This window comes from Homarus americanus, unplaced genomic scaffold (assembly GCF_018991925.1).
Source record: "Homarus americanus isolate GMGI-L3 unplaced genomic scaffold, GMGI_Hamer_2.0 scaffold30896, whole genome shotgun sequence".
In the NCBI taxonomy this organism is placed as follows: domain Eukaryota; kingdom Metazoa; phylum Arthropoda; class Malacostraca; order Decapoda; family Nephropidae; genus Homarus; species Homarus americanus.
In genome coordinates this window covers 833-23,916 of record NW_024711461.1, presented here as the reverse complement: position 1 = coordinate 23,916, position 23,084 = coordinate 833, and the positions used below count along the sequence as shown (strand labels likewise).

Sequence of the window (23,084 nt, the reverse complement as noted above, 5' to 3'; positions counted from 1 at the left end):
CGATTAATGAGAGGGAACAGTGGGAGTAAATTTGTACAAGATATAAATGATGGTTTAAAAGATAAAAGGACCTTCTGCAGGCAAGGCAAGAGAGGATACATGAATGGATTAGTAAATATTATTAAAAAATGTAATCTGGCAGACTGGTGTACAGCTGTTCAGAAGAGTTGTAAGAATCCACCCTGGGAAGAACGAGAAGTAGAGTTAGACATAGTGCCTCTCACAATGAAGAAATCATTACATGAACCAGGACAGTTAAGGACTTTATATGGGAATAAGATTAGTAATTTGCCTAAAATAAACACATTGCATGTAGCCTATATTGTGACGGTTCAGTTATGTCAAGTAGCAGGGCTGGGTGCGGGATCCTTATAAGACAGTACACAGAACAAGGAAATGATGACTTCGGTTGAGCAGTTTTATTTCATCAACACAAGCTGAGTTATATGCAATGTTAGTAGGATTGGAAAATGTTGTAAAGAGGTATAAAGATGCATATTTTTTTGTTGATAGTAGGGCAGCTTTGGATTCTTTGAACAGTGGGAGTCCAGTCTTTGGACACATTATTGGTTCATGTAGAAAATTAGTAAATACAATAAGGAAAAATGGCCATAATGTTCAATTTGTATGGGTCCCTTCACATGTGGGGATTGGTCTTAATGAAGTAGTAGATATAATAGCAAAAAGAGCCACGGAAAAGGCCGAGATCGACATAGTATGTACTAAAACCTTGAAGCAATTAAGGAGCAAATTACGGAAAATACAATCAATAGAAGATAATTTCAAAAGGAATGAAATATACGAGAAAAGTGAAACAATGAAACATTACCATCATGTTCTCATGAACACAAAATTTACATATGGGAAAGATAGGAGTAGGTGGAAAGATTCGGTGTATATGAGGTTAAGATTAGGATATAAATATTATTGGGAACTTGGAGCTGAGAGAAGTGAACAGGATAAAGAATGTAGAGTTTGTAGAACATCCAGATCCCATACCCTGCCACATTATATACTGGAATGCCCATTGCTTAATGTATATAGAAATGCCCATATAAATAATGTCCCCATGCAAATAGAGTGGATGTTTGGAAATGGGAAAATAGATGAAATATTAAAGAAATATAGAAATTTTGCATCTAGAATATAACTATGTATTATAACTAATTATATGAAATATTAGGGATTTATGTGAGTCCTGAGAGGGACATTCCTGGACTGGGGTGAGGATGACTTATGTCACTTCATCCCTTTGAGGTGTATTAATGTTTTTTTGTATCTCTTCATTCTCCTTCCAAAAGCTGTTTCATTATCTGTTTATCCTTCATACACTTTTATACACCTACCATTCACTCGTTTCTTCATTTATTTTTCTCTAATTCACATAGTTGTTGTTGTAATTCTTTTTATTCTTATTTGTTTTCATCATTTATTTACAAATTTAGTTCCTTGGTTATCCTAATTATCTACAGTAATTAGTTCTTGAATGAAATGTAAGAAATTTTCTGATAATTCATATAATTCTAGGTGAAATGCAATTAGTTATTCTCTTAAAACGACTTTTATTTATTTGAATAATACTTGTAATAACGAAATTGTATCAATAATTAAACTAAGATCTCAATCCGTTTCTCTTGCTTATATCAAAAGTACATTACTGTACTTTATTACACACGTTCATTTCTTTATAACATCCGTGCCTTTCATCAGGGCTTTCTTGGGGCTTTCCTCTGGGCTTTCCTGGGGGTTTTCTGGGGCTTTACTGGGACTTTCCTTTGGACTTTCCTGGGGGCTTTTGGGGGACTTTCCTCGGGGCATTTGTGGGCATTTCCTACGGCTTTCCTCAGGGCTCTCTTCAGGTTTTCCTCGGGAATTCCTGAGTCTCTTCGGGGCATTTCTGGACCTTTCTTGGTGGCTTTCTCGGGGCTTTCCTGGAGCTTTCTTCAGGGCATTCCTGTGGCTTTCCCCGGGGCTCTTCGGGTTTTCCTGGGCTTTCTTCGGGTCTTTCTTGGGTCTTTTCTCGGGGCTTTCCTCGGGGCTTTCCTCGGGGCATTCCTGGAGTTTTCTTTGGGGCTTTCCTGGAGCTCTCCTCGGGGCTTTTCGGGGGAGTTCCTGGCACTTTCCTCGGGGCTTTCATCAGGGCTATCTTGGGGCTCTCCTCGGGGCTTTCCTGGGGCTTTCTTCGGGGCATTCCTGGGGGGTTTCTTTGGGACTTTCCTAGGGGATTTCCTCAGGCTTTCCTATGAGTCACCTGGAATCATTATGAGTACAATTAAATCCCTCGAAGACAACACCAAGTTTAAAAGGACAGGTTGTGAGTAAAAGAATTTGGCCTGATGACCCAGTTATGTTATTACTTCTGGAATTTGTTGTTTTCATCAAGGTAATACAGCAATACTTTATTAAAATACAGGTGTTAGAGGTGTTTTTTGAGTAGTTGAAGAATAGGTGAAATTGAAGCGAAGGTATAGAATCATATTAGTCATAATGTTAAAATTATACTACGAACATTATTTCTGTATCATCTATTTTTCTTCGTAAGACACAAGTAAAATTATTTTATACTAATTAAAACTAATTTAATGATCGTAAAAGAGTTTTTAAGTACATTAAATATGGTTTTATTGGTTAATATCATCTATGTTCAAGCAAGAAAAAAAACTATTTAGCGGTTTTGTTCGTGGTAATTCTTCAGCATTTTTTGTTTTGTCGGACGTCTTCCCAAGTCAGCCAGCAGCTAACACAATGGCGGCGTGGACGGAGGTGAGAAGTTATTTCAACATTTCCTTTGATATTCTTCCTTCTTTAATATCCATATATGTAAATAAACAACAAAATATATACCATTTATGATAATTATTTATATTTTAGTGTAATTTAATCACTTTAGGTAATTTCATATATAAATTTCAGTCTTTACACTCGCTTGTAAACATGGCGAATGTGTCTTGAGGAAATTTGGTTTTGTATTGCTGTAATATTGTATTGTCAGGATTTAACTGTGTATTAATATGGTGGAGTTATGGCCAGGGATTATGGTGGTGTAAGATAGAGAGCCTTATATGGGGGGGGGGTTAACAGTAGGCAGGGGCTGTTTGACTGCTAACCGGTCATATAGCCATTAACTGTTTTACTGTGGTTTATGTATAATTTTGATATGTATTGCATCTGCTTTATTATACCATATGAATAATTATTTAATATGTTTGTGTGTGATCTAATGTGTACGTTTGGATTTACCGATTGATATTACTAATATAATTTAAATAACTAATAAATTATAAGTATCGTTGAAAAAATATCTGGTAATTTATGAGAACACCGCTGCCACAGATGTTATTATGATAGTATTTTAAAGGAGACAAAAACTTTTTATTTTAATTATAAGTTTTTTGGTTAATATTCGTTTTTATCCCAATAGGTATTTCTGACATTATGGATAAATTAAATTTTTACAGTATTTTTGTATTTATTTATTTATTTTTTTATTATCTATAATCATATAGCACCTGTCGTGGGCAGGGTGTAAAGGACGAGGTGAATTGTGGGGTAAAACACGGTATAAAACTGATCATATGACACTATAATATCTCTAGGTGCTTTGTACATGAGGGAATTAATTATTTACTGTAATTCATATTCCGAACAAATCTGCTGAGTCACTGTGTGCCTCTGTTTACAGCCGACCCGCTCAGTTGAAGTATACGCTCACATCCTCAAAAAATATAAAATTCACCATGATGTTTCAACAATGATATTTTCAGTGGTAGCAGATATAAAATAAGAACTGTACCTTGTTTAATATGGCGGTGGGGGCCAGCCAGGCAGTCAGATAAGGTTAGGTAGGTATCTTTGGTCGGTTAGGTCACGTTCTATTAGGTTCTAGTAAATGTCGCCTCTTTTAAAATACGTACTGGTATTATTTAAGATTTTGTCGTCTTAGGAATTTAGGTTAGGTAAGATATAGTTCCTGGGTTATTTGGTTAGGTTAGGTGAGATCAAAATCATTCAAAACACTTCAAAACTCTCAGAAAAACAAAACTCTCAGAAAAACATAGGGATGACAAACTGAAGTTTTACCTACGTACTATAGTGATAAGAACATCTGTGGAAAAACTGAACAACTCCTTCTGGTGGCAGCGGTGTTCTCATACATGACCAAATGTCTCGAAGGGTTCTGAAATAATACTAAGTACTTCTGGTCTCGGAAAATTCTACATAATAATTTATTGTCAATTTCAAACTGTTATAAAACAGAGATCGATCAAATAGAAATAATACTGTAATGATACTACATACAAAATTAAGGATACAAGGAAGGTAAGATGAGGTTAAATTATAAATCAATTTGTTAAGAAAACCAACACCTCAAAGTAAAACAGTTATGGTGCTGTATAGGCCTAAAAAAATATGTGATCTGACCTTACCTAACCCAACCCGACCTACATTATTATATGTCTATGAGAGAGGCGGGAAATTTCGGAGTATCAGAAGATAATTAAAGAAGATAGTGATAAATACTCAACGTTTAAATAATAGTGTAATGACTAGTCCAGCAAGTTTCGCGCATATCACTTTCACAGTTCACACCAACACTACATTTTTTCTGTATTGTGTGTTTATCACGTACGTTTTTAGTTTTAAACGCTGTTTTCCCCATTGAACATGTCTGGAAAACGTTCATCTGTCTCCTCTGGGGTGCCTTAAGCTAGAAAGGCACGAAAAACAATCGCAATGGACGTGAAATTAATTGTGATCACCAGCCTTCAGAGTGGAGAGCGTGTCAGAAGTTGGCCGCGTGCTTGGTTTAAGTGAGAGCACTGTTTTTACCCTGTGCGGTATATGATGGTTCTCCTAACTTGTACCATTTACTATTCTTATGGGGAAATTTTTTTAAATTTACGCATTTTTTAATTAAGCGGTGGTTTTCAAGAACGTAACCCCTGCGTAAAACGAGAGGTGGGTGTAATAGTAATATTATGAACAATCCAAGCTGGTCCCAGTCAAATAACCGATAGTTATTTGGCCAGCTGGCATGGTCAAATAGCTGATGGTTATTTGGCCATCAACAGTCTTCCAAACACATGTTCTTATAAACATCACTGTCCAGATTCATGAGCCTATTGTCTGTGTAAATCCTTTTTGTTCTTTAGGTACAATAGGATCTTAAACCTATTCTGTGAACAGTATACATGATGAGAATCATATTGTTGGAATGGAATCCCGTAATGTGGGTTTTGATACATTTCCAATTTCTTTCAAGTAGTATTGTTTAATAAGTGAGGTGTATGTTCTTGTACTTGATTTATTTGTGGCGTCTTTTGCGGGTTGTTGTTTATCAACTCTCAAGTTATTTGCCGGCCTGTTGTCAGGTTCATAGAGTAAGTTGTGTAATGAAACCATTTGAAAATAAAACCAGTTATACAAGCGAACACTAACTTTATTCATTATAAATCAGCTCGCAACATTAATTTATGCATAAATCAATTCATAAATTATTAAACTACACACATATAGGTACAGTAATTATTATCTGAGTACAGCCACTCCTCGACTTACGACCTACCCGACTTACGACCACCCGGACATACGACCGCCCCAGTCGTACCAAAAATTTTTCAAATTACGTATTTTCGAGTCCCAACGTTAGTGATTGCGCTGTGTACTGACAAAATTGTCGTTTGTAATTCCATTTAAATGGCTGGCATGCTTAAAAGTGAGAGTTTTCTGGTGCTGAGAACAAAAAGAGACCCATTTTAGATTTTCTATTCATTATTTTTGCATTTTCTACTTCTGACTAATTTCACTTAAGACCTGGAATTGGGTCCTTAATCCCGTCGTAAGTCGGGGAGAGACTGTATTCCATGTTGGCTAATTATTGAAGAATGCAATATACTGTACAGTAGTGGACTACCAGTAGCTTTTAATATGATTACACAGCTACATTTTCTTGGACCTTTCAACACACAAGCCTAGGTTGGAATTAAATATTTCAAACAATTACAAGAACTTGAATGACATAACTATTCAGTTACCAAAGTTGAAAATAATCATATTGTATTTTACAAACTTGAATGTCTTGCCAGTGTTAGCATGTGGAGTGTATACATTACCACCATCATTGATAAATAATATTTCACTTTCCACTGATGAAGGTGGAGAAGAAAGATGTTTGTTTGTAAGGAATATTGCAAATGTGTTCTTAATGGTTTTCAACTCGTCTAAAGGATTCCATCAACTGTAATGTCAGGTATCTGTCCATTTCAGCCCTGACAGTTGAAGTTGTTAATAATTTTTTTTACTTTTAGAAGAACTTCTTGGAATTGATTTTGGTGCTGTAGACTGTGAACGCTCTCTGTTACTAACTGGTCTAAACATTTATCAAAATAATTGACACAGAAGTCATAAATATTTACAAGACTCTAGTTTCTGCACAGGAATGTATAATCACACCCTTCCTCCTCTTGTATAGCTGACCATGGCTGTCTATGAAATCTGTTCTTCATTGTTGCCTTAGTGGCAGTACTATACTGCCTAACCCAGAAAACTGAACACCTGCTGATGCTTTGGTTGTGAACATTTGAAGTAACTTGATTTAAGGGGTTATCTTGTAACAGTGCATGGGCTTTTACTCATCTTTCATGCCCTGCCTACTATTGGCAATTTATGATCATAGATAGAGAAAAAATATATACAATAGAACTTGCCTAGCTTATACTACAGACGGGCAAGGGGGGACCTAGTTGAGGTTTATAAGCATCTCAGGGGGCACTACTCAGTTGAGTGTCCTTAATTGGAGCTGGCGGACGCTCGCCCCACAAGGGGTCACAGCTCAAGATTGAAGAAGCCGCAAGTCCAGAAAACCGTGAGGGCAAACTTTTTCGGAGTGAGGGTTGTAAACTCTTGGAACAATCTACCAGAAAGTGTTGTGACGGCACTGAGTGTGAGCTCTTTCAAGAGAAGACTTGACCAACACTGGAGCGGGTTCAGGTACATTCAGGAGCCGGTGCATGCCCAGTATTTGCCAACAGTGCGTGACAGAGACGTGACCGATCGCCCGGGCGGCTAGCGAGCCGACCTTTTGGTGAAGAATATAAAGGAAAAGAGACGTGACCGATCGCCCAAGCGCCTAACAAGCCGATCAGTGGCGAAGAGGATAAAAGTAAAAGTAAAAGTATAGTCTGGTTTTACGCTGTTAATTAAACCCGTGGAGGTCCGCGTATAAAGCGAAACGCGTAAATATAATACCAGAACATATGGGATTAATTGAAATAGAGACTGGGCCGACCGCCAGACTACCCTTTTTTGGCTATTGCCGACACAATACTGTACATTGTAGTAAAAATATTATAATTTTCTGTGGCCAAAAGTACCGTTTTATTTTAAATCCCAGTCAAATAACCCGTGGTTATTAAGCCGGATGCTGGTCAAATAACCCCTGTCTATAATATAATAGTTTTACAGTGCAGTGTTGTGTATTATACAGTACGTATAGTTATTTATCTTATTTCCAGGAAGTTTCAAGGACCAACAACACATCTCGGTATGACAAGCTAAGACTCGACTATACAAACTGATGAAACACCTCTGACCTGTGGGACACACTTGTATGTGATGCCATCAACAGCAACTGATGAAACACCTCTGACCTGTGGGAGGTGAGACTTGTACAGGTATTCTGTTACTTAACATCATGTTGTCTAATGCTTGTGTTCATGTACTGTACAGTACTGTAGTATTTAAAACATAAATTACTCTGTGCCCGTAAATTATAAATCCTCTTTATATGCCTTTTCTCAAGAATATCGGCTAACTTTATAACTTAAGCATTTTATCGTTCACTTTCCAGAAAAGAAAACATCCAGTAACAGTATTCCCAATCAAAATTGCTGACCCCTTATCTTGTGTTTGAGTACATGAGGGCATGGCATAGATTTTGTTTAAATTTCATTCAAAGATGCTCTTTTATATGCTGTTTAAGAATCTAGATTAAAAATACACAAGAGTGTATTCCTTTGAAAGTGTGCATTTATGTAAATGTTTATAAAAGAGAGTGTGTGTGTTTATATGCACTTGTGTTTGTTTAAAAGTGTGTGTGTGTGTGTGTGTGTTTTGCATAAATATTTGAATGTGTTTTAGTGTAAAAGTGTTAGTGTTAAGTATACAAGCAGTTGTGTAACATCAGGTATAAAAAACAAATGACAAGATTAGTTATTGCTTAAACTTGACTCAAATTAACCTAATGGCCACCCACTAGAGGTGGTCATTGAATTGAAGTGAAACAGTTTATTAGCCAGAAAAACACAGATACAGAGTAGATAATGATAACAATATTAACATGGCTGAGCCAGTTGAGAACCTGAGCTGCACCTGATATATACTATACATTTATCTCAAGGAAATATAATGTAACATTTAGTATCATCCGGAATAGTACAATAACATGGTGATAATTAGAACATCTCATAATTTAACCACGGTTATCACCTCAATATTTATTTATTTATTATTATTATTATTATTATTGTTATTATTAATATAATATAATATAATATAATATAATATATATATATATATACAGTGACCCCTCCGTTAACGAACTCAATCCGTTCCAGAAGGTCGTTCGTTAACCGAAAGGTTCGTTAACCGAAACCATTGTTTCAATGGGTTTTTGGGTAATTGGTTCCAGCTCACCGAAAATTTCCTAAATTCAACAAAAATGGTAGAAAAGTTCACTTACTTTGAGGTGTGTATGTAGAAGGTTCCTGGATGATGATGATGATGATGATGGGATTTAGAATGGGGATGGAGGAGAAGGAAAATGAGAAGGCATTGGGGGTGGAAGAGAAGTCACCCCATGGCGCCATTTCACCCATAAAATTTTAGCTCTCTTGGTGTAATTCAAGATTATTTTCTTTAAATCAACACTGCACTGCATTATATATTGTCAATATGTAAAATATATTTCAAAATGACCAATAATTTGCTTGGAAACACAGAAAAAAAGCATTTAGTTGAAGAGAGTCTCAAGCAAGATGTTACCTCCAGTGAAAACAGAGAGAGACTAATTCCTGTTTGCTGTGTTAAGAGGCTGGATGCCGCGCATTAAACTAGTCACTTTACCTTCAGTTATGTTCAATAATTGTTAAAATGACAAAAAAATTGAATATTTAACTTTTAAAATTATTGAATACAAGTAGTATAAACTTCTTGATATTTACTAAAATAGTAAGGAATTTAAGCCCTAGAACCGATTAATGTATTGGTGGACTGATACTAAAGCTGGTTGCCCGGTCATTGCAAGCGAAAACATGTTGAGGTCGGTTCGTAAGAACTTCGTTAAACAAATTTTTTTTCGTTAACCGAATTGAAGATCCTTATGGAAGGCAGTTCGTTAATCGAAATTACGTTAACCGAGGTGTTCGTTAAACGAGGGGTCACTGTATATATATATATATATATATATATATATATATATATATATATATATATATATATATATATATATATATATATATATATATATATATATATATATATATATATATATATATATATATATATATATATATATATATATATATATATATATATATATATATATATATATATAATTTTTTTTTTACAGTGAAATTGAAGAACATAAGTATAATGGGGGAGCAGTACAACATGGGTTGTAGAGTAGTAAGGTTGAACAAGAGGACAGAGCTGTCAGGATTATGTCTAGTTGGCAAACACAGCCACTCCTCGACTTACGACCTACTCGACTTACGACCACCCGGACATACGACCACCCCAGTCGTACCAAATTTTTTTTAAATTGCATATTTTCGAGTCCCGGCGTTAGTGATTGCACTGTATACTGACAAAAAAAATTGTAATTCCATTTAAAATGGCTGGCATGCTTTAAAGTGAGAGTTTTGTGGTGCTGAGAAGAAAAAGAGACACCCATTTTAGATTTTCTATGTATCATCTTCGCATTTTTTACTTAGAACCTGGATTTGGTTTCCTAACCCCGTCATAAGTCGAGGAGTGGCTGTATGTCTATTGCAATGATAATTTCCGATAAAACGGTTTTGATGGTACAATAAAAGCTGGTATTGTAAATATACAGCTCCTCCCCGACTTAGACGGGGTTACGAACCCAAATCCAGGTCGTAAGTCTAAAATGCTTAAATAATACAGTTGGCCCTTCACATACGCGGGTTTAGCATTCACGGATTCGCAAATACGCGGATTGCCCCGCCAGAGGAATATTCTGTACATTGAAGTAATTGAAGTACATTCAAATCGCGCGCCATTCAACTCGCTCGCGGTACCGAACACGGGACACCGCCCGCTCCTGCAACCTCACACACACACGCATAGCTCTCCCTCACTTAGTCAGTCTCGCTGTAACCACACTTGTGTTGACATCAGCATTGTAGTTGCAAAAATATTACATTTCTGTGAATGTATTATATCAAGCACAGTATGAATATAATATCATTGTAATATAACAGTATTTTAACCGAAAACTATTAAAAAAACGAGTAACATCTCTTGAACATTGGAAGGTTAGGTGAAGTCTTTTGTTTTCGTCATGTATTTTATCCTATTTTACATTGAAATACATCACGTTTCAGCAAAATTACTATTTATTTCCAAGAATATATTCAATCAGGCGCAGTTTACGTAAAATATACGTGTGATGTAACATTTTTTTAATTGAAAACGATTCGAAAAACACGTACCCTCTAGCCCTGTTCAAGGAGAGGACTGGGAGAAGCTGTTTGGTGCTGCCGATGGCAAGGAAAATGATTTGGATGGATTTTAATGAAAATATTCAGAAATATGGTATTGTAGTATTTATTCAAGTCAATTAGGATAGAATATTATTGTAATACAACAGTAGTGACGATGTGGAGGAGGCGGAGGGATAGAGCCGGGAGGAGGTGACTGGCGGGAGCAGGGATAAGTGGAGATGCCAGCCAGTACATTACGGGTGTATTAATTGTTTTTATAGCTATTTTTGCATTTTAATGTTAAATACTGTACATTACGTTTCAACAAAACTACCATTTATTTCTGAGAACATGGAAATGTAATATTTTTGCTGAAATGATGTACGTATTACAGTGGAAAGTGACGAAAGCAATGACTTTCGCTTTCTTTCGTTCAAAAGTTGTTACCGGAATCGCTTTTCGAATGGTTTTCAGTTGTGGGATTATAAGGTTAATGATAGGATAGAATATTATTGTAATACAGTACGAGTACAACAGTTTTTTAACTGAAAACCATTTGAAAAGCGATTACGGTAAAATATTTTGAACAACGAAAGAAAGCGAAAGTCTTTCGTCATGATTTTATCCCACTTCCCACTATAATATGTACGTCATTCCAGCAAAAATATTACATTTCCATATTTATTTCTGAGAATATATTCATTCAGTCACAGTTTTGGTAAAATATACTTGTTAGGTAATATTTTAATGAAAATCCAGTATCGTAGTTTTCTCTTGTTTCAAATTTAATTAACAAAGATTGATGTTTCAAATGTAATGAACAAAAATTTATGTCCAGTATCTATAAATTAACTTTAATAAATGAATACTTTGTTTTACATCGTCCTGTGCTACCATACCATGGATTTGGCTACTTTGGGCTCGCAAGAGATCTGCCCTGGCAACTGTACCGACACTCACAGCTGGTGGTGTATTGGTGCATCGTTTCCATTGTTTACTGGTAGTTACTGGTAAATATTTTTCAACCTAACGAAACTATTACCCGTTTAGAGGTCGACCCCCAATTTTTGCCAAATAATTTGGTCTTAAAAACTCGAACTACACACACAGGTATATACGGTAAATAAGGACATGGGGGGGCCAGGGGTTATTTAGGGGGGGGGGGCAGCAATAGTATATGGATTTTTAACATTCACGGGTATCTCTGTTACCTAACCCTCGCGAATGTTAAAGGCCGACTGTACATAGAAAATCTAAAATGGGTGTCTCATTCTCTTCTCAACACCACAAAACTCAAATGAGCTTGTCAGCCATTTTAAAGTGAATTACAAAAAAAATTTTTGCCTGTGTACTGACGTTGGGACTTGAAAAAACGTAATTTGACAACATTTTGGAACGACTGAGGCAGGTCGTAAGTCGGGGAGGAGCTGTAGTAGGTATTACAAGAAATATTAATACTTTGACAATATTGTATATATTTTTAAGAGATGATTTAAAGGAAGGGAGTGTAGTCTTTGCTCGGATGGGTGGGGGTAAGTTCTTTCACACCGTGATATTTTATGGAGGTCTGGGACTGAGAGGAGCGCATGGGGGGTGGTCTTAGTAGCTCTGGGTGCCTTAAGTTGTATCTCTGATTATTTCGGAACTGGAAATAATTACTGTCAAGCAAGTGATTGATAGATTTGTAAACAAAGAGGGCACAGCAGTAGGTGTTAATATCTTTGAATTTTAACATTTTCAATTTAGCAAATTTTTCGTTTGCGTGATCTGTTTTTTCAAGTAGGTCATTGTCCGTACAACTCTCTTTTGTGCAGTAACCAGAGATTGTGTTTTTGAAGAGCCAGAAACCCCCTATAGTGTGTGACAGTGTATCAGGTGTTGGTAAACAAGATCATGATAGATTTCTTTCATTACTGTGAGAGTGAGTGACTGTCGAGTGTGATACATGAAACCGCACTGTTTATTGACTTTACTGTGAATGGCTTGTATGTGGTTTCTCCAGTCAATTTTCTCATCAACAATAACTCCGAGGAATTTAGTATTTTGTTCGCGTTTGAGGACTGTATTACCAAGGTACAGGGGGTCCAAGTCTGGGGGTAAGTTTTTCCTCCTGTGAAAGATCGTATAGTGGGTTTTCTCAAGGTTTAAGGTCAGTTTATTACATATTACCCAGGTCCTGACTTTAGTCAAATCAGTGTTCATAGTTCTCATCAAGGAATGGAGGTCTGAGTTGCTGGCATAGAAATTACTATCGTCTGCAAATAAGTTGTATTTTATGAGTGTGCTGGCGTGGACTATGTCGATTATGTACAACAAAAACAGTTCTGGACCGAGAATGGTGAGGAAAGGTCTCTGTAGGATTCCTCCTTTGTTGTTGATAGTCTTGTCTAGGGCTATTTTAAAGCACAGTACTGTCTGTTCCTGCTGATTGGTTTACTAGTCTCTGTGTGAAGAAACATTTCGTTGTCATTCTGCATGATAATTTTGTAAGCTTAGAGTCATGCTCCATTGTATTGGTGCGTCAAATCTAAAAAGAATGGCCGGGATTCATGTTTTCTATCCCTTTTAAAATTTTGAATGTGTATGAGTTGTGCCTTATTGTGTCTTGTCTGAAGGGTTGTTAGTCCTCAGGCCCTCAGTTTATTTGGATACCCGAGATGACATAGTTCAGGAATTATTTTAGTCACCATGTTGCACCTTTTCTAATGATGTTGGGTGTTTTTGAAGGTAGTGTTTACATGCCCTGTATTCTGTAATCCAGACTGGGACATACTTGAGGTCTGTACAGTTAAAGGAGCATTTTCATATCTTTGTATTTGAAGGCTATGCTTTATATTGTAATTCCCAAATCTTGATTTTTTTTTTTGTCACTATTGCCTCCACTTGTTCTGCCTCCATCAGTGACTGATCTATGACAACACCAATATCTTTCTCCTTATCGACAGTATCCAGGAAAGTGTTACTAACAGAATGGTGGTGATTTAGGTTATTGCATCCTACATGCAGAGTCTTGCATTTTGTGTTGTTAAAGGTCTTTTGCTAGTCTAAAGACCATTTGAACAGCTTGTGCAGATCTTTTTGCATGGTTGCAACATCGTCTTGACTTGCAATCTTCCCAAATATCTTCATGTCATCCACAAACCTAACAATATGTCTTGATATAATTTCATCTGTCATTTATGTAGATCTCAACAGGTTGGATTCAAGAATAAAACTTTGTGCTATACTACTGAGAAATGTTTTCCATTCTGAATGTACTCCATTTATGACCACCCTTTGTGTCTTGTCATTGAACCTGTTGTTAATGCACTTCAAAATTTGGCCTATGGTTCTATGTGGCTGGATTTTAGAGACTACCTGTGAATGTGGGACTTTGTCAAGTGCCCTAGATAAGTCCACGTATTACGCCCGAGATCAAAGGTTTGCTTGACCCCAAATAAGATAAAACAGCACACTTGCATCAGAAAACAGTCAGGATAAGTCAGTTCAGAGACTCCGTTTCACCACGGGTATCAAAATTTTGACAGTGACTGTACTACTCATCCACTGGTAGACCTTGGTCCATGTAATGTCATACCATTTCAAGGAAATTGAATAAGTGTGTCAAACAGGATATTCTCTATGGAACCGTGTGATACATTGATCAGACTACTCGGTCAGGTGTTGGAAGATTGTGTCCTTCAGAATTTTCTCAAGAGTTTGTGTATATAGTGAGTTGACATAAAGCAAGGGTCAGGTGATTGTGGGCCAGAGTTAGTTTTTCCCTGATGTGGACTTTGTCCACCATTGCTACCTCTGTTGTCAAGAGTATATCCAGAATGTTTTTTCTCTAGTAGGTTCCTTCATGTGTTGTGTCTTGAAGGTCAAGGTATGCTCCTCAGCTTGTATGGTAAGAGTCACCCAGTCTACTGTCTGTTCTGGATGACATTGGAGTCTGGCCACTTCTCCCTGTGAGGTTGAGTCAGCCTTATAACACACACCTACTGTCACCTTGCTTTTTGTTCTCTGCTATTAGTTCACACCAAGTAGATTTGGATGATTTAATTTCATTCGCTCATCATTACTGGTTATTGTCAGGTGCTCCATGACACAGTAGTACACCACCACCTGTCCTTTCTGGATGGTGAGTGATAACCTGGTAAACACATCTTCTCAACCCCAGGATGACTGGCTGCTCTGTGTCCACCTATGCATTTAAGTCCAGTCTTATTAACTAGACTTGTGTCATTCTTGTTTCATTCAGGATTTTGTTCTCTCGGGGTTACTAGTATTACTTAAAGCTACACTTGTGATGTGCAACTCCTATACAGTATAAAGTCCCATATTTCTCACTGTCTCTCCTTCCCTCCTCCACCTCAGGTTCTTTATAATGCGATTGTCTTTGTGTTTGTTTATTTGCAATTGTTCTCGTGACATGTTATGTTAGTCAGCCCCAGGTGCCACGTTATCACTGTGTTGGAGTTGTCTTATTTATTGCTTTAGTTTACTGTATCTTGTTCTTTATCTTCTACACTAGTAATACAGGTACACCACCAATTTTCCGGCACCTTTGGTTCCTGAGCCTTTCCGGACCATCCGTTTTGCCGGATTAACAGAGGTCATATATAATAATTAAGCAGTACACCTTTGAGCCACTTGGTATACACCCCTTCCCCCCCGGTATTTTTAAAGCACCATGGCTGCTAGAAACTCATCACTCTATCATGTTCAGTACTCTTACTGTCTTTCAATGTTTTTCTGATGCACACTTGCTTCTTGGAACCACTTTCTGCATAGAATCTCGTTACTTTTTCTCTTTGCTTCTTTATATCACACACAGTTGACGAACCAATACCATACTGATCACACACCCGTCGCACCGAAACACTACGGTCGAGTTTTCTCAAGAGTTCCACCTTATCTTGTATCGATGTGGACTGGTGTTTACGCTTTACACCACCACTGACACTTGTACTTGGCTTTGAAGCCATAGCTGGGGTTAAATATGTCCAAAACAAGCTGAGAATTACACAAAATCAAGAAGCTACCACCAGCAACTGCAGAATAAACAAAGCGAGCGCGGTTAACACGTAATGCCATCTGTGGGTAGCCCAGTAAACTAATGTGGAGGTCGCGGGAATTTTGTCCGGGTTAAAAGAGGTGCCGGACCATCCGTTGCCGGAAAATCGGTGGAGTACCTGTAATTAAGTCCCTAACTTGGTCTTTTTGTGTTTGTATATTAGTGTCAAAGTATTTATGTTTAGAGTACACCCACCTCTCGTTTTACGCGGGGGTCACGTTCTTGAAAACCACCGCTTAATTAAAAACTTCTTAAATTAAACATAAATTTCCCATAAGCATACATGTAAATGGTACAGGTTAAGGGAACCATCATATACCACACAGGGTACGAACAGTGCTCTCACTTAAACCAAGCATGCTGCCAACACACACATACTCCTCTCTGAAGGCCGGTGATCACATTTAATTTCACGTCCATTGTGATTGTTTTTCGTGCCTTTTTAGCTTTAGGGCGTCCCAGAGGCAGATGGGTGTTTTACAGACATGGTCAATGGGGGAAACGGCGTTTAACACTAAAAAGGTACGTGATAAACACAATGCAAATTGGAGCACAGAGAAGTAGTAGTGCTGGTGTGAACTGAGAAAGTGATACCCGGGAAGCTTGCTGGACGTGGTCAAAGTTTTTGTACAGAATACTTCATTATCTTCACCATTAGAAGTAATTATCTTTATTGTTACATTATTGTAATTATTATTATTATTAATATAAAATTGTTGATGTTGATATGACTGCAACTTTATAGTCATAACTTACAAGTACCTCACCAGGCATCACACGCGACTCCACTGCCAGACGACCAGGTGAATACACGATGCAAATTTAAACTGTCTTGAGCGCGTTATTTAAAAAATAGGTGTGTTTAAATTAGCTTTTGATATTAACTGAACAATCGCGTTGTTCCAAAAACGCTTAAATCAAACGCACGTAAAACGAGTTACCTGTATATAAAGTAAAAGAATAAAATCATTTTAACACCTGTGCTGAACTGATATTCCAGCTCAGGAGTGCCACAAGAAACATGAAGATTAGTTATTACAGAAAAACAAAAAAATTTTAACCCAAAGTTGATTGTAAATACATAATGCCGCTCAGTCTCATATTTTCTCTCTTAATTATATTAATAACTTTAAGCTTTGCATAAATCATTGTTTATCAATTTTGATACCTTACAAATACTACTTTCTTTTTTACTTTTTCTACTTGTGTGTTTCACTTCAGTTAATTAAACTTTTGTTTTGTTTAAGTAGTTTTGAAGAAAGCTACTTTATACAAATTTTAATTTGTACAAAGCAACAGTGTAGTACTGTACTTTATTTTAAGTAATACTTCCAGGTACTTTCTCCATCACTGTTTAAAGTGGATCTGAATTGAGCTGGACCTGATGTGAACTAGACTAAAGTGGGCTGGACGTGCAAGTGAATGAGATCTGAAGTTAACTGGACCTAAAGGACTAGATGGTAATTAATTACTATTTTCTGGTATTTTGAATATTAGGATGGTTCTACAGGCATTCCCCAGTTTATAAGAGAGTTCTGTTCCTGAAAAACCTTAAGTAAATCAGATAAATTTTCCCATAGACTTCCATTAAAAAAGCCGAGATACTTTTCTATAATGAAAATACTAACCCAAAATGTCTTAACCCTTAAGCCCCGGGTGACGTTCCAGAACGTCTGCCTATTTTCCCATGACACAGTAGTGAGAGTTAACACTGTGGTGTTAATAACTTTACTAAAGTGAGGATATTACTTCAGTAATTATGTAAGAGATAAAATCACAAAGTAACTTCATGAAATTACCGTTTACTGTATCTTAAAGTATAGTTCAAGTCTTAATGATCAAATTTTTATGTAAAAAATTGGGGTCAAACTATACATGCATAATATTTTTGAGGGGTTACAATTTATGCATTTCCATGGGTCATTTACAGTGAATGATAGTACCTGGTGCAGTATGCGCTTATGGTAGGTTAACCTTACCAGTAAGCTCCTTTATCCTGGGCTTGCCTGTCTACCCCAAGATCCTTTTTTTATGTAGCTACAGAAAGAGCAGAACCTTTCGCTATATATGCTGCTTTAAATATACAAATGCCTGATAGAATTGATAGAATTGATTTAGATATTTTTCTTTGCATCTGTTTAAATTACTGGGAGATTATCAACTTTCCCCACCTGTGAGCTGTATGCCATGTTATGGTCAGAGTGAGGGAAGAGTGGACAAAAGTTAATTGAGAGGGAAGACTGCTGGAGACATAATTGAAGAGTATTACAGTGAGGGTGGGAAGGCTGGTGATATGAATTAAAACTATACTCAAGTAATGTATATGTGGGAGAAACTTGACTAGAACATAAGACTTTACTGTACTGTTATAAGGGCCTGTGCCTCTTGCTTATAATCATTGGTAGTGTGACGAGAGGAGGCTCGTGGGTACATGTAATGATAGTATCAAGTAATAGGGAAGAAATAACGGTAGATACTGTAGGTAAATAATAGACACAATATACAAATACAATATTTATTTAAACATTAAAATGGAGATAGGAGAAAGAATATATGTACCAACAGACGAAACCTGGTACTATGCCCTCAGGCTCAACATACTCACACCACTACTGGGTGGACATACTCACACCACTACTGGGTGGACATACTCAATAACACTCACACCACTACTGGGTGGACATACTCAATAACACTCACACCACTACTGGGTGGACATACTCAATAACACTCACACCACTACTGGGTGCACATACTCAATAACACTCACACCAGTACTGGGTGGACATACTCAATAACACTCACACCACTACTGCTTGGACATACTCAATAACACTCACACCACTACTGGGTGGACATACTCAATAACACTCACACCACTACTGGGTGGACATACTCAATAACGCTCACACCACTACTGGGTGGACATACTCAATAACACTCACACCACTACTGGGTGCACATACTCAATAACACTCACACCAGTACTGGATGGACATACTCAATAACACTCACACCACTACTGGGTGGACGACTACACCACTACTGTGGATCGACTAATACAACACTCACACCACTAACAAGTGACATACCCAATAACACCTGCCACCACCATCACTGGGTGACACCAATAACACCTACACCACTACTGGGTGACATACTCATCACAACACCTTACACCAATTACCGTGACACTAATAACACTCACAATTCAATTACTGGGTGGACGACTAATAACACTCCACACCACTATCAAAGATATACTCCTTAATAACACTCACAATTCAATTACTGCGGACATACTCAATAACACTCACACCACTACGGTGGAATACTCAACACTCACACCACTACTGGACATACTCAATAACACTCACACCACTACTGGGTGGACATACTCAATAACACTCACACCACTACTGGGTGGACATACTCAATAACACTCACACCACTACTGGGTGGACATACTCAATAACACTCACACCACTACTGGGTGGACATACTCAATAACACTCACACCACTACTGGGTGGACATACTCAATAACACTCACACCACTACTGGGTGGACATACTCAATAACACTCACACCACTACTGGGTGGACATACTCAATAACACTCACACCACTACTGGGTGGACGTACTCAATAACACTCACACCACTACTGGGTGGACATACTCAATAACACATAAACTCTTATAGTAACTTAGCACCATAAAGACCAGGGACAACTGCCACTACAACACTCAGTAGTCAGGAGTGATACTCAAGCAACCGCCATGGGGGTCCTGCCACCATGGGGTACTTTCCAACGAACTCTGAAGATCCCAGTGGAATAACACAACCACACCATAGCCCTACTGAGTTAGACACTCATCCACCAATGATGGGGCTGGTAGTTGTGTGGGGCTTGGTGATCCGGGGTCACCTCGCGGGCCGAGCGTTAGGGTCAGACTGGCCAGCTATGGGGGCCATAGGTAGTCTGAAGTGTCTGACGGTCGGATCTCACGAAGATAACTGATCCTACTGGACCTCGGACATCTCTCCAGACATAGTGGATACAACATCCACCCTACAGACACGGCCTAGGCTGCGTTAGGGACCTGTATGGGTGAAGGGGCATGCACTTACTAACTGTGACAACGACATCACGTTTCAGGGGACGTTAAAGATGTAAACATTACTTCACTCAGAGCATATCAACTGCGTTACTGTAACACTTGCACAATCAACTATTAATTGGCTCAAATCGCTTAAAGAAGGGCAAATCACAACACAGAGTGGAATGACCTACCTGTATGGGTGAAGGGGCGAGCACTTACTAATGGTTGAAATGCCCGCAGCACCCTCACTCAAGCTAGGTCAGGGACTCCACCTACTTCTATTTCGATGAATTACTTTACTGTGCACTCTGACGTTGAAACTGAGACTATGAACTCAGTTTCATTCCCTACTATTATCTTCACTAACAATGCTCTGACTGAGCTATCAAAAGCAAAAATTAAATTGATTACAAAGGGTTGGATGGCAACAGGTCCCAACATACAGCGTCTTGCTACGAAATCCGCAGATTATATTCAAAGTTCCCTTTAGACAAAGACGGCCTCTCGATGACGTCATCAAGGAAACAGAGAAAACGGGGGACGTTTCCACTGGGGGACTCAGAAGGTTTTGTAGATGTTTGAGCGTAATATGAATCCTTAAGGTTTTTAGGTTAGACGTCATCACGATCATGACACTGTAGCAGAAGAAGAGTGAGGAAACACCTTAGGATAGACTGAAGTTTTATACAAGTGAAGGAAGGATTTGTGCCACTTAATCTGCACTGGATTATTTTTTAAATTTCTTCCACATCCTAGGTTCAGGTTTCACTTCATCAGAACCCAACCATAAAGAGAGTCACCTATCAACTGGAATCAACTGAATCTGACCATCTTTCCCCGACCTTTAGGACGGGGTCAGAAGTCTATTCTGGGAAGGATGTTTTTGGACCAGCATGCTTGTTTGTCCAGTGGTTCCAGGAGTCAGGATCCTCTTGGGGGAGAACCCTGGCCCTCGGACCTGGCATCAGCCAGGTTCAGGGACTCCCCATTTTTTTTCTTATCATTGCCTTCCTCCTTTATCAACTGGAATGGACATAGTGAAGTCCAACGTGAACAAATGGACAGGAAATTGGAGAAAAGAATGGGCGATTTTTTGTATATGTATTTTAATGGTTTATGAACATAATGTTATTGTATTGTTTTTCTTCAGTCATGTATAGTCACTTACCAATGTAATTTGCTTTGATGCCTTCAGCAAAGAAAACTCTTTAAACATAAGTAACTATAGCATGAACAATGGTAAATAACCTTTGTTATTGAGTACCAAGTTAGTGTGATGACTTACTGTACAGTACATCAGGGAATTACTAACACCATAGGCTATTTTACTTGTGTGAATATAACCTTGAGTGCTTCAAACACCCCAAAAAAGACACCCAATGCTATAGCCTTGAGTGTTTGAGGCACCCAAGGCTATAGCCTTGGGTGTCTTTCTTGTGGTGTTTGGGACACCCAAGGCTATAGCCTTGGGTGTCTTCTTTTAGGTGTTTGAGGCATCCAAGGCTATAGCCTTGGGTGTCTTTCTTGTGGTGTTTGGGACACCCAAGGCTATAGCCTTGGGTGTCTTTCTTGTGGTGTTTGAGGCATCCAAGGCTATAGCCTTGGGTGTCTTTCTTGTGGTGTTTGGGACACCCAAGGCTATAGCCTTGGGTGTCTTTCTTGTGGTGTTTGAGGCATCCAAGGCTATAGCCTTGGGTGTCTTTCTTGTGGTGTTTGAGGCAGCCAAGGCTATAGCCTTGGGTGTCTTTCTTGTGGTGTTTGGGACACCCAAGGCTATAGCCTTGGGTGTCTTTCTTGTGGTGTTTGAGGCAGCCAAGGCTATAGCCTTGGGTGTCTTTCTTGTGGTGTTTGGGACACCCAAGGCTATAGCCTTGGGTGTCTTTCTTGTGGTGTTTGAGGCAGCCAAGGCTATAGCCTTGGGTGTCTTCCAGGTATCACATATCATGCTGTGTGTCTTGGGTCGTGCACGGTTGATGCTGTATGTTGTGCTTATATCATGTTTTGGGTATTTTGACGCTCTATCTCTCTCTCTTTGTTTATCTTTCTCACACTCACACACATAGAAAAAATAAATAAAAAACCCTAAACTACTCTGACTTAGATACATAATGAGATCATTAAAAGTTGAAAGTCACCATCATTGTACCAGAAAATTCACAATCTCTTCTCTCAACAGGTTGGAGGAAGGCATAAGGTCGAGCATGACCCAACACACACACAACCATTGCTGGTGTTGGCTGGGCAGAAGCCGTCACTTGTGCACCAAGATGTCTTCACGTTTTAGCTCTGGTCTATAGTCTCAAATGTAAAGTATGTTGAATATTTCTCCTAAGTTAAGATGCAAGGTTGTATCTGATTGTGTGATTCAAGGTGATGGAATCTCAAAGGTATGTTGAATATTTCTTATAAATTAAGATGTAAAAATGTATCTGATTGGTGACATAAGATACAACATAGGTCAAGGATGAGTTGTCCTAATTTATTTAGTATGGATCAGGAAGCTAATTCTAGGACTGTAGTTAGCCTGATTAAAACTCGGGCCTTCGTTGATGAGCGGCAACAATTTGACAGTGATTACATGAGATCATCGGAATCGTCTTAGTGATGTGAAAGTGTAAACCGATAAAGGATTTTTTAATGCTAGATGCGATTGTATTTTTTAAAACTCAATCTCCACTGAGTTGGAGGTACAGCCCAGGTCAAGAGGCCTACAACCACAAAATCTTTGTCATAAGACAAATTTTTTTTTTAATGGAGTTGTGGTCATTGCTGTGATTGGCCACCCAAAGGCCTGATTTACCTTCTTTTCGCAATGGCCCGAGAACTTCAGCTCATTGTCAACATACACACCTAGGTCCTTCTCACATTCAGTCTCAAATAGTGCAGTTTCTTCATCCCGTTGGGACATTTGATATGCCTCCTCACCGTTGGTACGCCCCAGGTGCATCCTCTTACACTTCGTGACTTTGAATCTCAGTAGCCATTTCTTCGACCTTTTTTGGAGCTGACAGAGATCCTTCTGCAGCTCTTCACAGTTTGCATGGTACTTGATTTCCTGAAATAACTTGGCGTCATCAGCAACATTTGTATGGAGGAGTGTACAACGTCAGGCATGTTATTTATGAAATAAATACACGACAGCGGGCCCTACACTGCCCTGTGGTACCCCCTTTTGTGACAGGTACAGATGATGATTTA

At 38.2% G+C, this 23,084-nt stretch overlaps 1 long non-coding RNA gene across 1 annotated transcript; it reads left to right on the top strand.

The window, feature by feature from the left end:
• The first annotated feature begins 2,610 nt into the window (after nucleotides 1-2,610).
• Nucleotides 2,611-22,768, top strand: LOC121858227. Its single transcript, XR_006087380.1, has 4 exons — nucleotides 2,611-2,763; nucleotides 7,515-7,658; nucleotides 17,119-17,243; nucleotides 22,063-22,768. It is a non-coding gene; the product is annotated as an uncharacterized LOC121858227 (long non-coding RNA).
• Nucleotides 22,769-23,084: the final 316 nt, after the last annotated feature.